Raw genomic sequence first — 16,960 nt, forward strand, 5'->3', positions numbered from 1 at the left:
CGCATACGAACTCCGTTTTCGACGTTCCATATATGCAAATCGATCAGAAAAAAATTTCGGATCTGTCCATCCTCAGCTTTGTCAGGGTTCGAAAGCCAAAAAGTGGTCACAAGATCCTCGTTTCGTGGTCACAAGGTTTTTGTCAATTTTCATCCAGTTTTCTGAAAATTCCACAGGCCACGTCTTACACTTGTTTGAGCTCATATTTTCTATGGTTACTGCTTTTGTGCTCCTAAATAAAGGAAAAATATCAAAAAAATAAAATAAAAAAGTCAAAATTTCCCAAAAAAACAACGACAGCCCAAAAAATAATAAAAAAGAGGGGCAAAAGAGGAACAATATCTAGAGGAGCACATAGAGAAGCCCAAAGTGAGCTGTGTTTGCGTGTGCTGTCTGGTTCCTTGTTTGTGTTGCTGTTTTCATCCACCATACTTGTTTTTCTCATACCTATCACCTTGCTATCCACCATACTTTTGTCACAACCTGGTACTTGCAATACTTTAGACCAGCAACGAGAACAAGTACTTTGGACTATAATTCAGCATTACTTTCTGTTACTGACTTGTGTGCCAAATATACATATTACTCTTTGTTTGCCTTCCAAGCTCCACAAATTCTTCAGATCAGTACAGACAAAGGGCCTTGCAATCTCGGTACCACTACCTCACAGGTATCACGAACCAGCCGCTGGTTGTACCGCCCACTGCTTGCGTTGGTAAGAACTTGGTAAGAGCTTGGTAAGACGCTTCCACTTGCTATGAAAAGTGACACCATTACAACCACGTAGTCATTTGGTAGGGATAACTTTCACCTGTTTGTTCCTATTTTTGTGTTTTCAATGGCAGGAGGTGAACAGACTGCAGATAACAATCCTAAGGGTTTCAGCGAGTGTGTCAGCCAAGAGCAACTACAAGCTGTTGTAGAGGATGCCCAAAAAAGGATGAATGAGGCCGTCAGGAAGGCCGTCACTGACGCACTCATTGAACTCAACATTGGCAATAGCATGGAGAGATTGGACAAGCGAATTTCCACGCTAACCGACAAGGTTACTGAGTTGGAAACCTTCGTGGCGGGCAACAACGACGTTTCCGGCAGCAACACCGATGGTCAAGACACGGTGCATGATGCCGCTAGAAACATAGGTCGAGCAGCTATCCGACAAGAGAGATTACGGCAACGTCTACGCCGCAACACGACAGGTATGGGTGGTGTCCACCACCACCACCGTCAAGGTAATAATCACCGTATGCCTGATGATCCTTATGCTAAGATTAAGTTCACAATACCATCTTTTTCGGGTCATTATGGTGCTGAGGGATATCTTGATTGGGAGATGACGGTAGAACAAAAGTTTAGTGCCCACCTTGTACCTAAGTAGCATAGAGTTAGACAAGCTACTAGTGAGTTTAAGGATTTTGCCATTATTTGGTGGAATGGGCTAGCTGCACAGGATGCTTTACCTGGTACATGGGAAGAACTTAAGGTAGCTATGCGTGATTATTTTGTTCCTCCTTCTTATCATAGAGACTTGTGTAAGAAATTGATGTGTTTAGAACAAGGAGATAAATCTGTACAGGATTACTATGGTGAGCTCCAAAAGGGATTGATGTGCTGTAGTGTTGTAGAGGGAAACAAAGATGCCATTTGTCATTTTTATTCTGGTTTGAGGCGTGACATTCAGGACATTGTTGATTATAAAGAATTTAACACTGTCAACTAGTTGTTTCAGTTTGCTATGCTTGCAGAAAAGGAATTGCAGGGGCGTGAACAGCAGGGCAAGAGCAAGGTCAGCACCAGCACATACACGCCACGCTCGGCACCATCTTTAGGGCTGACCAAGCCAACCACTTTTCGGACGCCTCCACCAGTGAGCAAGCGACCAATAGCCTCTAGAGTTTCCGCTACACCTAAGACACCTCCCGCATGACCTTCAGATTCAGGTAAAAATTCTTTGCAGGTGACTACAAAGAGTTCCTCATCCGTTGCATCGACGGGACGCACTTCGGGTATTCAGTGCCACTGCTGCCATGGCATTAGCCATGTGCAGAAGGACTGCCCAAGTCAGCGGGCATATATTGCTACAAAAGATGGTTACATCAGCACCTCTGACATTGAGGATGAAGAAGACCAAGATGTAGATGAGGAGGACGGCGAAGTCCTTGGTGATGAGGCCACAGCGTCCTATAGGAGCATTATTGTACAGCGGGTGCTCAGCTCACAAGTCCGGCAGCCTGAGAAGCTACAACGCCATAACTTGTTCTAGATTTTCTTCGTCATCAGCGACCGTCGAGCACGTGTCATTATTGATGGAGGTGGCTGCAACAATTTGGTGAGTTCTGATTTGGTCAAGAAGCTTAGCTTGACCACACGCCCACACCCACGTCCATATCATATTCAGTGGCTAAATGATTCTGGTAAAGCAAAGGTAACACAAACTTGCAGAGTTTCATTTTCCATTGGTTCCTATGCTGATTCTGTTGATTGTGATGTGGTACCTATGCAAGCTTGTTCACTTTTATTGGGACGTCCTTGGGAACATGATAATGATGCTACACACCATGGTAGAAGTAATAAATACACTTTTGTGCATAAAGGAAAGAAAATTACTTTGGTACCTTTGACCCCTACTCAAATTGTACAAGCTGATAGAGAACGCGCTGCTAGTTTGAATGATGTTCAATCTAAAAATCAGCAAGTTGCTAATTCTATTTTCCCACCTAAAAAGGATAAGTCTACATCTATTTCTAAGGCTGAGGGGATTAAATTGAAGGGTGGTGTTATGCTTGCAACAAAATGTGACTTTGCTGAAATTTCTATTGATGATATTTGCTATGCTTTGGTATGCAAACGAGCTATGTTTTCACTTGATGATATTGTTAGCTCGGTACCTCCTACTATCACTAACCTTTTGCAGGAGTATGAGGACATTTTTCTAGCTGAGATACCCCCAGGGCTGCCACCTATGAGAGGGATAGAGCATCAAATCGATTTGATTCCGGGAGCGACCTTGCCCAACCGAGCTGCATATCGAACCAATCCTAAGGAGACTAAGGAAATTTAGCGGCAAGTCCAAGACCTTTTGGACCGCGGGTATGTACGTGAAAGCCTTAGTCCTTGTGTCATTCCTATACTTTTGGTTCCTAAGAAAGATGGAAGTTGGCGTATGTGTGTTGATTGTAGAGCCATCAATAATATTACTATTTGGTATCGTCATCCTATTCCTAGGCTAGATGACATGCTTGATGAGTTGTGTGGTTCTATAATTTTCACTAAGATTGACTTGCGAACTGGCTACCACCAGATTAGAATGAAACTTGGAGATGAATGGAAAACTGCATTTAAAACCAAATTCGGGTTGTATGAGTGGTTAGTTATGCCTTTTGGTTTGACAAATGTACCTAGCACTTTCATGCGCTTAATGAATGAGGTTTTAAGAGTTTTTATTGGTCATTTTGTGGTAGTTTACTTTGATGATATATTGATTTACAGCAAGTCTTTTGATGAACATATGGATCACTTACGTGCTGTTTTTAATGCCTTACGTGATGCACGTTTATTTGGTAACCTTGAGAAGTACATCTTTTGCATGGATCGAGTTTCTTTTCTTGGCTATGTTGTAACTCCACAGGGAATTGAGGTGGATGAGATGAAAATTGAAGCCATAAAGAGCTGGCCGGTTCCCCAAACCGTCACACAGGTGAGGAGTTTTCTTGGTCTTGCAGGATTCTACCGCCGCTTTGTCAAAGATTTCAGCACCATCGCTGCCCCATTGCATGAGTTGACGAAGAAAGGAGTGGTGTTTTATTGGGGAGAGGCACATGAGGAGTCCTTTGACACTTTGAAGGACAAGCTTACACACGCACCATTGCTGCAACTTCCAAATTTTGGTAAGACTTTTGAGCTAGAATGTGATGCTAGTGGACTTGGCATTGGTGGTGTTTTGATGCAAGATGGTAAACCTGTTACTTACTTTAGTGAAAAATTACATGGTCCTGTTCTTAATTATTCCACGTATGATAAAGAATTATATGCACTTGTACGTTCTTTAGAGGCGTGGCGTCATTATTTGTGGCCTAAAGAATTTATTATTCATTCTGATCATGAATCGCTTAAGTATCTTCGCTCTCAAAATAATCTAAATCATAGGCATGCTAAATGGGTTGAATTTATTGAGTCTTTTCCTTATATTATCAAACATAAGAAAGGGAAGGATAATGTGATTGCTGATGCTTTGTCTAGAAGATACACATTGCTGTCTCAACTTGATTGCCGGATTTTTGGTCTTCAATCCATTAAAGAACAATATGCGCTTGATCCTGATTTTAAGGATGTGTTGCTTAATTGTAGAGAGGGACGCACATGGAATAAGTTTATGATCAGCGATGGGTTTTTGTTTAGAGCTAACCGCCTATGCATTCCAGTTGGTTCCGTTTGTCTTTTGTTGTTGCAGGAGGCACATGGAGGCGGATTGATGGGACATTTTGGTGCCAAGAAGATGGAGGAGGTGCTGTCCACACACTTCTTTTGGCCTAGGATGAGGTGTGATGTGGAGCAGTATGTGGCTTGGTGTGCCACATGTCAAAAAGCTAAGTCGCGTTTGAACCCACATGGTTTGTATATGCCTCTTCCTGTTCCTTCTACTCCTTGGGCAGATATATCTATGGATTTTGTGTTGGGATTGCCAAGGACTAAGAGGGGGAGGGATAGTATTTTTGTGGTGGTTGATCGTTTTTCTAAGATGGCACATTTTATTCCTTGTCATAAGAGCGACGATGCTGTTCATATTGCTGACCTTTTATTTCAAGAAATTGTTCGCTTGCATGGTATGCCTTCTACTATTGTTTCAGATCGTGATGCAAAATTCTTGAGTCATTTTTGGCGCACATTGTGGAATAAATTGGGGACCAAGCTGCTATTTTCTATAATATGTCATCCCCAAACTGATGGGCAAACTGAGGTTGTGAATCGAACATTGTCCACTATGTTGAGAGCCATTTTGAAGCGCAATTTGAAGATGTGGGAAGAGTGTTTGCCGCATGTGGAGTTTGCATATAACAGGGCGGAACATTCCACCACCAAGGTAAGTCCTTTTTAGGTAGTGTATGGTTTTAACCCCCGTGCTCCTATTGATCTTTTGCCTTTACCTACCACTGAGAGAATACATAGTGATGCTAGAGAGCGTGCTGATTTTATTCGTAAGTTGCATGAAACAACTAAAGCAAATATTGAAAGCATGAATGAAAAGTATAGAATTGCTGGTAGTAAAGGTAGAAAAGAGATTAAACTTGAACCGGGTGATTTGGTTTGGTTACATTTAAGAAAAGATAGATTTCCTGAGCTACGTAAGTCTAAATTAATGCCAAGAGCAGCTGGTCCTTATAAGATTTTTGAGAAAATAAATGATAATGCATACAAACTTGAGTTGCCACCCGAGTTCGGGGTTAGTCCCATATTTAACATTGCAGATTTGAAACCTTATTTGGGAGAAGAAGATGAGCTTGAGTCGAGGACGACTCCAATTCAAGAGGGGGAGGATGATGAGGACATCACTCCTTTGGATGTACCAGCTGATCCTCCAACCGTCATGCAAGGTCCAATGACCCGGGCTCGAATGCGTCAACTCAATTTACAGGTGAGCTCGTTCTTAAGCGATTCTTTTCATACTATTGAGAATAGACTACTACCTAATGATGTTATCTTGCTTAGGAACATTGGAGAGGGTCAAGAGGGACTAAGAGGACGTAGAGGAGGTGATGATGACCAGCAAGGACGTCCAACACAAGCCGGAGGCCCAGTCCAACACGAATTCAAGTCTGTCCTCAGCCTCCAGGACCAGTCTGCCTTAAACTGGTCTCCCAGGATGCATCCGGACTCCGTTTTCAATGATCCACATATGGATGGAAAGCTAATTTGATAAGGAAGCCAATCCAAGTGGTTTCACGTCAAAAGCTATTCGTAATCAACGGGAATCGTCGAAACAAGTCAGCATCCAGAATCTGCCAGGGTGCTGCGACACCGTCTTTTGGTCCGTTGGACCATGTATCGAGTTTGGGCCCATTAGGGGCGCGTCCAGGGGTCTTGCACGACCCTAGAGTCTTCATAAACAGCCGCCGCCCCTCCATTAGGGTTTGGGTTTTGCTTAGATTATTCTGTCAAGAAACAGTTTCACCGTTCTTCGGTTTGTGAGACCCCAACTCGTGAGATTAATCATACATTTGCAATTTGGTTGCGATCTTTCTTGTTCTTGCTTGTGTTCTTCGTTGCTGCAAGCAGGGATTAGCCTTCTTGGTGAGGTCAACCTGGTCCGTGACTCGGTTGATAACCAGAGGAGCTATGGTGCTAAGATTGCAGGGTTCGATCTTTCGATCTGAAGCCGGATCGGTGTGTCATTCTCCGCCACAATGATAGTTACCATCACCTGACGGAAGATTGGGATCCCCGTCTCCATTACTACTCAATCTAGGGTTGTCATCCCTGTTGTGGCAAGAGCATTCCCTAGATGGTGCATCTCTGTGGAACCTCTTGCGATCACGTCCACAGAAGGACTCTTCAGGCTTACGCTTCCTCTCCCTATACTCTTCTCTAGCTTCAGCGTGATCTTTCTCAATCTGGATGCAGCGATCCATCAGAGCACGCAACGTGTTACTCTCGATACCGCCAAACTTCAGCTTGATGTGCGGGTTGAGTCCCTTGCGGAAATAGTACAGCTTCTCCTTCTCAGAGTTCACAACATAGGAAGGTGCATAGCATAGAAGGTTGGTGAAACGAGTAGTGTACTCAGTCACCCTGTCCTTTCCCATCTTGATGTTGCAGAACTCCTCAGCTTTGGCCTCCATGATACCCTTGGGAATGTGATACTTCAGTGAATGCTTCAGGGAACTCATCCCATAAGATGTTGGTAGGGTCCTCATGGGAATCACTGAAACTGTCCCACCAGGCGCGTGCTGCACCTGTGAGCTAGTGTGTGGCAGCTCCAACACACTCATCGTCGGTGAAAGTAGTGAGGTCAAGCTTCTTCTCCATCTCCTTGAGCCAGTCATCGGCTACCAGCGGGTCAGGGTTGGTGCCATCATAGGTAGGTGGCCTTAGCTTTAGGAATCCTTCTAGCTTCCTTTGGAAGTCATTCTGCTGACCTCCCTGGTGACGGTTTGCTCCTTCAACAAGAGCTACAAGAAGCTGGGTCTATTGTGCCATCACTTTTGCCAGGTTTGGCGGTGGTGGTGGAGGAAGGTTCTCCTCAGGTGGTGGGGTATTCTCCAGGTTGAAGGGTATCCCTCCACGTCCACGGCCATGGCCACAACCATGGTTGTTGCCACCACGTCCCCCATTTGGTTCGACTGGTTCAGGAGTGGGCGCACATCCATGGTTCATCAGGCGATCGGATCGTTGGTTTGGCATCTGCAACATGGATCACAGGAATTTTGTGCTATAGGTGCTTATAATTCAATATGATTACATGATTTTGATGATTTAAAGAAAATCATTTATACTATCCAACACTCATTACAAAGAAGCAATAAGATTCATAAAGATGCAATAAGATCCGAAATATTCATTACATGGGTTTTATTACATAGCATCATCTCCAGTAGCTACACTTGAAGACGTGCGAGAATCATACTACGCATAATGTATAATACATCTCATAAGGGGTACATCATGGGGTACAACTTATGGAAGCTACTGACATGACTTATGACCACACAGGGTCATCCTACTCTAACTCGTACACCGCAGCTGGGATACGACTGTTCTCGATCTCAATCTCCTCGTCAGACTTGTGAAGTTAGGATATGTACTTCAAGGCCTCGGCAAGCTCCTCAGTAGGCTTGGCTCTAGGTAATGTAGGGCAGGCGTCTAGGTTAAGGTGAGTCTAGGCTAACTCAAACTCCTCTATCCTAGGCTTCATCTTGCTACGAATCTCCTTGGGTAGCTAATCCCACATACCCTTCATCTCCCTGAGGTGCTTCTTATTAGACTTCTACCAAGCCTGCCAGGTCCTTTCACACTTGTCTTGTAGGTACTCGGTCTACCTGAGTGCCTCGATCAGGTGACCCTAGTTGCAAACGGCCTTCTTCCTAAACTCCTCTAGATCTTGAGCCATGGTCTTGTTTTGAGACTAGATTTTCAGCATATCAATCCCCTTGGACCTCTCTCTGTCCCCTCTATGGTTAAACTCGGCCTTCTTGTCGTCCAACTCTCTCTGCAACTCCAAGACCTTACTATCGAGGTAGCAGTTCCTATTGCCTAGGTCAACGGCTTTGTCTTATAAGTCTGCAACCTTGGTTCTGTGGACTTCTTCACGATGGTTGAGCTCGTCCTATAGCTTGGTAACTATCTCTAGTAGGCTAGCTCGCTCCTATGCTCCCTGCGAGTCTCGCTCCTAGTGCTCCCATAGAAGGGCCTAGTTCTGACATCTCTTCTGCTCAAGCTGGGTCACATACCTGTCCTACTCTAGTAGGTGGATAGCTGAGATGCGAAGGCATCTATCCTCCTCAGCAAGGATAATTCTGCCAGCTATGAAACTCTGCTCACTAGGGGTAAGGCTGAGGTCGAGGGCCTAGGGTAGTAGACGGAACTCTGTCGTCTTCAGGTGCTCGTAGTGGTCCCTCATCACTCTACAAAGTGCCTTGTGTGAGATAGCTCGTAGTCCCTCCTTGACTGTGTCCTCTATAGTCATCTCAGTGAAAGCTGGGACAGAAGGTAAAGTAGTGCTAGCTGGGAACTCGACTGAGGTGACAACTGGTCCTTCGATTCCTCCTTCCTGAGCTGGCTTCTTGGTGCAGGTGACCTTAACAAGCTCATTAGGGACTCCTAGCATGATGAGAACTCGGCAGAGGATTTGTGCAAAACCCCTGAGCTCACGTAGGTCTAAGGTAAGCTTGGCGTGGTCTAGAGGTAGCGGTCCTAGAGGCGGCCAGTAGACGTTCTTTGCCATCTGTAAATTTTAAGGAACAGGTGTTAGCAGGTCCATAAATAGATAAGCCTTGCATAAAAGTAGATGTAGGGTCAGTATATAACCGAAAGAAGGGCTGTTCATGTCCTATTCTATTGTCCATTTCTAAGGGTTTCGTCCTATGGTCAAGTATGGCTCTGATACCAACTGAAACAACCTTGATTTTTGTGAAGGATAATCCACAGAGTCGAAGTGTAATAAAACCATTGCAGATCATATTACCCAAATTTCCAGTCGAATATCACATCCATACATCATAATATCAGAGTACAAATAGTGTGGAATTACATTATTACATCGCCGCAATGGCGAAATCAAAGTAGCATTCATTCAAAACAGCTTGAAGATAAGATTGCCAAACTCGAGCATAGGAACGAACCCCTCAACCATCAAACTCCTCGGAGCTAAACTCCTCAGTAGAACCTGTGTGCCAAAATTTATCAGTACGATTTGTACTGGCCACTCCCAACCCTATGAGCATTACTTTGTGGAAATTGGATATAATCAAAAGGAACCTAAAAGGCTAGGGTTTCCTATGTTATGGCATATCAAGTATATAATAATAGTTGGTCAAGTTTTATCACCATTCCCACACACATTCCACCCCATTCCCGTCCAGAGCTAGGTTTCGATCCTAGGATCGATATACCACCATCTCCACACCATCACCACATTTCCACCATACCATCCCACATCATCTCCACACCAATCGCTCAGTCGACATGCCAACTCCCTCTCGACACTGTCTCAAGGCCCGTAGCCCCTGGCTACGACCAACACTCTCTCCCAGGGAAAGAAGAGAAGGACTCATCTCCTATCTAGTTTAAGCGAAACCCAGGAAAGGTCCATAGCCGACAAGTCAGCACATGTATCGATCGATCAACCATACACTCTATAGAGGTTTTACATGCCCACAAGATTAGCCATCCTTGGAGTCTAGAATCTCCTAGGCAGAATTCCGGTCGCTTGCTAGCCTAGAACGATGCCACCCTACCTCTCAGCCCTGGAACATCCCAAGTCTAGTCTGGGATGGCTGATACTGTGAGTCGTAGACAGAGCCGGGGCCCTCTAGATGTCCGGAGCTGGGTCCACAAGGCCTCCTAAAGTCTTGGTAGGGTGTGGGGGGAAACCGCGCACCTCGTACCTCCTTGCACACGTTCGCCTAGCAGTAGTGGCACCGCTCTACCAAGTAGTCCGACCGTCCCGCACCATATAGGGCAAGTGGGATGTAAGGCTTCCCAGTGAATCTGAGTACTAGTAAGTCCTTAGGGATGACCAAACCAGAATGTTTTCATCAGGGTTTCCAATTACCGTGCCACTACAGCACCTCTACCCTGGGCTCCACCTCTCCAAGGTTCACACCCGAGGCCACCTCCAATTACCATTTACCCGCCATAGGTATTCCATATCCAAGTGCCCAGGTAGCACCACATGGCAAGACTCGCCCTAGGCTTGTCATTATTCCAGCTCGGTCAACACAACCCTCACCCTCCACGCACCCAAGTCACACACGCAACACTCTCCCCATAGTCCAGACAACACTAGTTTCCTACCACGCATCAATGTAATGCAAGCGTAGTAGTAGTAATAAGTAATGAAGTATAGCAGCGAGCGTGTGACTAGCCTAACAGCAGGGTGAGCAGGGGTAAGGTTGCGTCAAGGCAAAGGCCATCAAGAAAGCACACTACCATGCAAGTCCTATCATAGTGTGTATATAACAACAAAGTAAAGCGATAGCAGTTCTACATGAGCCATGCGTAATAGGTGCTACAAGATTGGGTGGGATGTGGCACCTTTAGTGTAGTCGTCTCTGTACTCCTCATGGTACTCTCGGTCCTCGTCCGTCTGGTTCTCCTCTGAGTCTGCAAATGATCACATTATAGTCGCGTTAGCGACGTCTATAGAATAGCACAAAGAAGCAATAAGAATTCGAAAGAGCCAGATGCACTCAAACATGGGTTTATTGTGTAGGGCTCGATGAATTTTGGTCCTGGTCTAGTGTTTTTCTAAGTTCGTATGAATTAGTTATGAATTTCCAAAGTTTCAATCATTTCTGTTCAATGGAAAAAGGTTGAATTAATCTTGGGCTGACACGTGCCACGCTGTGACTAGTTCACGTGATGTGTGGGAACTTGGAGTGGTGAGACAGCTGGTGAGGTGGTCGGAGAGGTCACCGAAGTGGTCGGAGGGATCGCCGAAGTGGTCGGAGAGGTTACCGAGGTGGTCGGAGGGATCGTTGAAGTGGTCGGAGAGGTCTCTGAGGTCCCCGATGCTGGCGTGGTCACATCATTGGCATGACGTCAGCATGGCGTTATTAGAGCTAAACCTCGGCTGACAGGTGGGTCCTGCTGATGGTGTCACTGACATGTGGGTCCGATCTAAGTGAACGTCAAGTCAACCGGTGAGTCAATGGTCAAGGATCACAGTCACTGACATGTGACCCTGGTCAACTGGTCAATCATTGACCGGTCAATGGTTAATACAGGCTAGGTCCAAACTGGGCCAGTTGAGCCTAGATACGGGCTGGTCCTTGGTCCACCACGTGGCGCACGCTGGTGCGGCCACATCGTCTTACTAGGCCACTAACGGGCCGTGGTCCACGGGCGTAGGTGAGGTGTGGTTCATGGTGAACCAGCCTGTGTTGGTCCATAGACTGTAGAGCCAGTCTATGAAGGACTTGGTCCACTTACTCCTTCCTAGGGTTCGGTTCACGAGCACGATGTAGTCGTGGTCGGAGGCTCGGCGGAGCTGCTCGGAATACGGTCGACGTGGTCATGGTCGGAGCTGCTCGGTGAAGCTGCTCGGGGTGGTCGACGTGGTCATGGTCGGAGTGGTCGGCGTGGTCGACGTGGTCGATGAGGTCATCGTCGGAGTGGTTGGCATGGTCGACGTGGTCGACGGGGTCGTGGTCAGAGTGGTCGGCGTGGTCGACGAGGGAAAAATCCACTGCTCTTCCCCAACGGGGCTTTCGCTGGCGGTGAGGTCACCGGCAAGCCTCTCAGGCGGTACTAGTGCGCGGTTAAGGTAGGCAAAAGCATCGCCAAGCCTAGGTAGGGTCAAGGTGGTGGCTGGGGCTTCCTAGGGTCCTGGCCACAGTGAACGGCGGCATGGGTACGTCGGCGTGCATGGACAGGGCTGTGGTGGTAACGAGAGTCCAGTTGGAGAAGCATGTGAGCTCCACGGTGCTTGTACGGCCATGGTGGGCGTGTTGAAGGAGCTCCTGGCGCTTTCCGGTGGCTCTGGCCATGGTGGTGAGGGCAATACAGAGGCGGTGGTGCTCTGACAAGGTGCGGTGCGGCAGCGCAGGGCTCCGGTGGGCTTCTTCCCTGGCTAGGGTGAGTGCGGCATGACTCTCGTCATGGCGGGGCTAGTCAGTATGTCAACGTTGCCTTTACCGCAACGTAGAAGATGCGGTGGTCTCGTCATGGTTGTGCTCTCAGCCATGGTGAGCATGCTCGCGCATGTGCGCTCCTGCTCCGATGTACTACTTCATGGCTAGGATCCTCCTTTTGGCTGATAGCAGCGCGCACGGCGCTGTCTGGGGTCTCAGCAAGCGTGGCCATGGCGGTCTCCCTAGCTAACCAGTTGGGCTAGGCTAGAGCTTGAAGCTTCAGCAAGGTTTCGACCATGGCGGTGCTCGTTCCATTTGGCTAGGGAGGTGGTCTCAGCAAGATGGTTCACCGCAGGGTTTGTGGCGGTAGGATGGTGGTGCAGTGGTGAGGTGAGGCCATGATGAGGCGATGCAGTGCCGTGCCGAGCAGCTACGTCGCTATAGCTGATCGGGGCGGCGCTCCTGGCCCCGGCGAGGTCTGGTTCCACGGCGGCTTCTTTCTCCTCCTTGCTTCTTCTTCCTCCTCCCTCTCTCTCGGCGTGATGTGGTGTGGTGCTGTGCCACCAGCGGTGGTGGCGAACAGGCTAAGGGTTAGGGCTCATGGGCATTGGCTTTTATAGCCGAGCTTCATGCCTCCAATGGCGATTGACATCGTGCGGTGGGAAGGCGCACGACGCATCCGATGGTCTGCGTGCGGTAGCATAGGCGTGGCGCAAGGGGAACAAGGTCATGCGATTTGCGTGACCCTAGGCCCGTGCCTGCCATGCTGGTCGGCCTCCAGTCGTGCGGGGAGAATGCGTGGGCGAGGGGAAGAAGACGCTACTGTGCTGACGAGCGAGGTCGGGTTGTCAGGCGCTTGGCGCGATGTGGCTGCATGCGGCGCGTGATGGCTGACGAGTGAGCTCGGCCTGTCAGCGGCTGTGCGCGTGAAAGGGCTGGCGAGGCTCGGCTAGGCTGGCTAGCTTGGGCCGAGCTGCTGGCTGTGAGGCCCTCTCTCTTCATCTTTCTTTTTCCTTTTCTTTTGTTCCTTGTTTGTTTGCTTAAGGCATTTGCTCATCAAAGGATTAATTAGCAAGCTTAATAGTTGTTCGGTGATTTTTAATTAGCATAACATAAGGCAAAAGAAGAATCCAACTCACAAGTGGTATTAATATGCATGCAAGGTTTATTTATTTAGGGAACTTAATCACATATTTATGCCAAGAGTTATGCCATGCTTATGTGTTGACTTGGGTTGGGGTTAGACCTAATGCATCTCTTAGGTTGGGTTTCTATACATGACACTCATCAACACATGGGAGTTTTAAGAAAAATTTTGTAGTTGGTATTTTTAGTGTACGGATTTTTGGGTTGTTACACAAGTGTTGCGCTAGCCTACTCAAAAAGCAAGCCATCCTATCAAAAATGGCAACCAACAATGGCTAGGATTGGAGCCCCTTTCTCTCCCTTTTTTTTTCTCCCCCACGTGCTATCGGTCTCAGTGTTTTCTCCCCTATGCGCACGGTGATGTTTTGCTCTGCAAGGAGGATTGCTCGTCATGCGTGAGTCACCAACCGTGCCAGACTCAAGTATCAAAATTACAAAAATATACCACTACGGAGCATATATGTTGAAAATTACAAAAATATACCTATAAGGTTGTAACCACTAAATCTAAAAAATCTATACCTAATTCTTAAAGAGACAAAAATTTTCTTTCATTTTTTATCTGACCCAGTCGTCCGGCTGACTTGCTCGCATCCATCTCAACTCACGTCTCTTCACCTCACATGGCTCCGATAAAAAAGGATTCGTCTCCTCGCGCCGCCACATAGGTTCAGTTCCACGTCCACTGCTAGAAAAATGATTTTAGAATATAGGTCAAATCATTTTTGAAGGTAGACACACCTAGGCGACCGCCTCTGTAAATGATAAGGTCACAATTTTTTTTGGTTTTGGGGGTTTGCGGCGCCGCTGGACCTATCCCACACGTAGCGCCGCCGCTGAGATGGAGCCGTCTGCGCTGCCTCCTCTCGGGCCCTGCTACTGCGTTCATTGGAGAAGCTGGCGCCGCCGTGTTGATCGTCGTTCATGGCATTGCCCAAGTTTGCCTCCTGCTTCCTCCTTTAACTTTGCCTAAGTTTTTTTTACATCAATTGGATATTTTGTGCAGTATCTAAAAATTGGAATAAACCAATTTAAATGTGATTAATTTCATGTCTTTTGCTATAGCAATGGGCACGAGCACGGAAACAAATTGTGTGTCCCATTGCAACGTACATGTATATCTGCTAGTAAGACAAAGTCGCCTACTGGTAGAAAGATTTTTCGAAAATTGTTCCACCAGAAAACTACTTTAAGTAAAATGAAATGCGGGAAAAATGATTTTATTTTCACTTAAGCATATGTGTTGAGAAAAATTATTTCATAGAAAAATGTTACTTTTGGACTATGAATTATTTTGGATTTTTGAAAAACATTTTGTGGCTGAACAACTTAACTGAAAACTGCGTCAACTCTCCAAAAACAGAGACCGATGGCACATGGGGAGAAAAAAATGGGAAAGGGCTCTGATCCTACCCATTTGAAAGGTCATAACGGCTAGAGGGGGGGGGGGGGTGAATAGCCTAATAAAAATTTCTACAACAACACTTAACAAAATGGTTAGACAATTATAAGGCGAAACAATTGTTGCGCTAGCCTACTCAAAAAGCAAGCCGTCCTATCAAAAATGGCAACCATCAATGGCTAGGATTGGAGCCCCTTTCTCTCCCATTTTTTCTCCCCCACGTGCTATTGGTCTCTGTGTTTTCTCCCCTATGCGCACGGTGATGTTTGGCTCTGTAAGGAGGATTGCTGGGCATGTGTCAGTCACCAACCGTGCCAGACTCATGTATCAAAATTACAAAAATATACCATTATGGAGCATATATGTTGAAAATTACAAAAATATACCTATAAGGTTGTAACCACTAAATCTAAAAAATTTATACCTAATTCTTAAAGAGACAAAAATTTTCTTTCATTTTTTATCTGACCCAGTCGTCCGGCTGACTTGCTCGCATCCATCTCAACTCACGTCTCTTCACCTCACATGGCTCCGATAAAAAAGGATTCGTCTCCTCACGCCGCCACATAGGTTCAGTTCCACGCCCACTGCTAGAAAAATGATTTTAGAATATAGGGTCAAATCATTTTTGAAGGTAGACACACCTAGGCGACCGCCACCGTAAATGATAAGGTCACAATTTTTTTGGTTTTGGGGGTTTGCGGCGCCGCTAGACCTATCCCACACGTAGCGCAGCCGCTGAGATGGAGCAGTCTGCGCTGCCTCCTCTCGGGCCCTGCTACTGCGTTCATGGCATTGCCCAAGTTTGCCTCCTGCTTCCTCCTTTAACTTTGCCTTAGTTTTTTTTACATCAATTGGATATTTTGTGCAGTATCTAAAAATTGGAATAAACCAATTTAAATGTGATTAATTTCATGTCTTTTGCTGTAGCAATGGGCACGAGCACGGAAACAAATTGTGTGTCCCATTGCAACGTACATGTATATCTGCTAGTAAGACAAAGTCGCCTACTGGTAGAAAGATTTTTCGAAAATTGTTCCACCAGAATACGACTTTAAGTAAAATGAAATGCGGGAAAAACGATTTTATTTTCACTTAAGATATGTGTTGAGAAAAATTATTTCATAGAAAAATGTTACTTTTGGACTATGAATTATTTTGGATTTTTGAAAAACATTTTGTGGCTGAACAACTTAACTGAAAACTACGCCAACTCTCCAAAAACAGAGACCTATGGCACATGGGGAGAAAAAAAATGGGAGAGAAAGGGCTCTGATCCTACCCATTTGAAAGGTCCTAACGGCTAGAGGGGGGCGAATAGCCTAATAAAAATTTATACAACAACACTTAACAAAATGATTAGATAATTATGAGACGAAGCAAGTGTTGCGCTAGCCTACTCAAAAAGGAAGCCATCCTATCAAAAATGGCAACCAACAATGGCTAGGATTGGAGCCCCTTTCTCTCCCATTTTTTTCTCCCCCACGTGCTATCGGTCTCTGTGTTTTCTCCCCTATGCGCACGGTGATGTTTGGCTCTGCTAGGAGGATTGCTGGTCATGTGTGAGTCACCAACCGTGCCAGACTCAAGTATCAAAATTACAAAAATAAACCACTACGGAGCATATATGTTGAAAATTACAAAAATATACCTATAAGGTTGTAACCACTAAATCTAAAAAATCTGTACCTAATTCTTAAAGAGACAAAAATTTTCTTTCATTTTTTATCTGACCCATTCGTCCGACTGACTTGCTCGCATCCATCTCAACTCACGTCTCTTCACCTCACATGGCTCCGATAAAAAAGGATTCGTCTCCTCGCGCCGCCACATAGGTTCAGTTCCACACCCACCGCTAGAAAAATGATTTTAGAATATAGGGTCAAATCATTTTTGAAGGTAGACACACCTAGGCGACTGCCTCCGTAAATGATAAGGTCATAATTTTTTTGGTTTTGGGGGTTTGCGGCGCCGCTGGACCTATCCCACACAGTAGCGCCGCCGCTGAGATGGAGCAGTCTACGCTGCCTCCTCTCGGGCCCTGCTACTGCGTTCATTGGAGAAGCTGGCGCCGCCGTGTTGGCCGTCGTTCATGGCATTGCCCATGTTTGCCTCCTGCTTCCTC

The 16,960-nt window shown here is 46.2% G+C and overlaps 1 protein-coding gene across 1 annotated transcript in view; it reads left to right on the forward strand.

The window, feature by feature from the left end:
* The window catches only part of LOC136499571 (helicase-like transcription factor CHR27), a 75,423-nt gene that overhangs the window by 4,408 nt on the left and 54,055 nt on the right, over window positions 1-16,960 (forward strand). The gene's annotated exons all lie outside the window — the stretch shown is intronic.

The sequence above is a fragment of the Miscanthus floridulus genome, chromosome 13, assembly GCF_019320115.1.
Source record: "Miscanthus floridulus cultivar M001 chromosome 13, ASM1932011v1, whole genome shotgun sequence".
NCBI lineage: Eukaryota > Viridiplantae > Streptophyta > Magnoliopsida > Poales > Poaceae > Miscanthus > Miscanthus floridulus.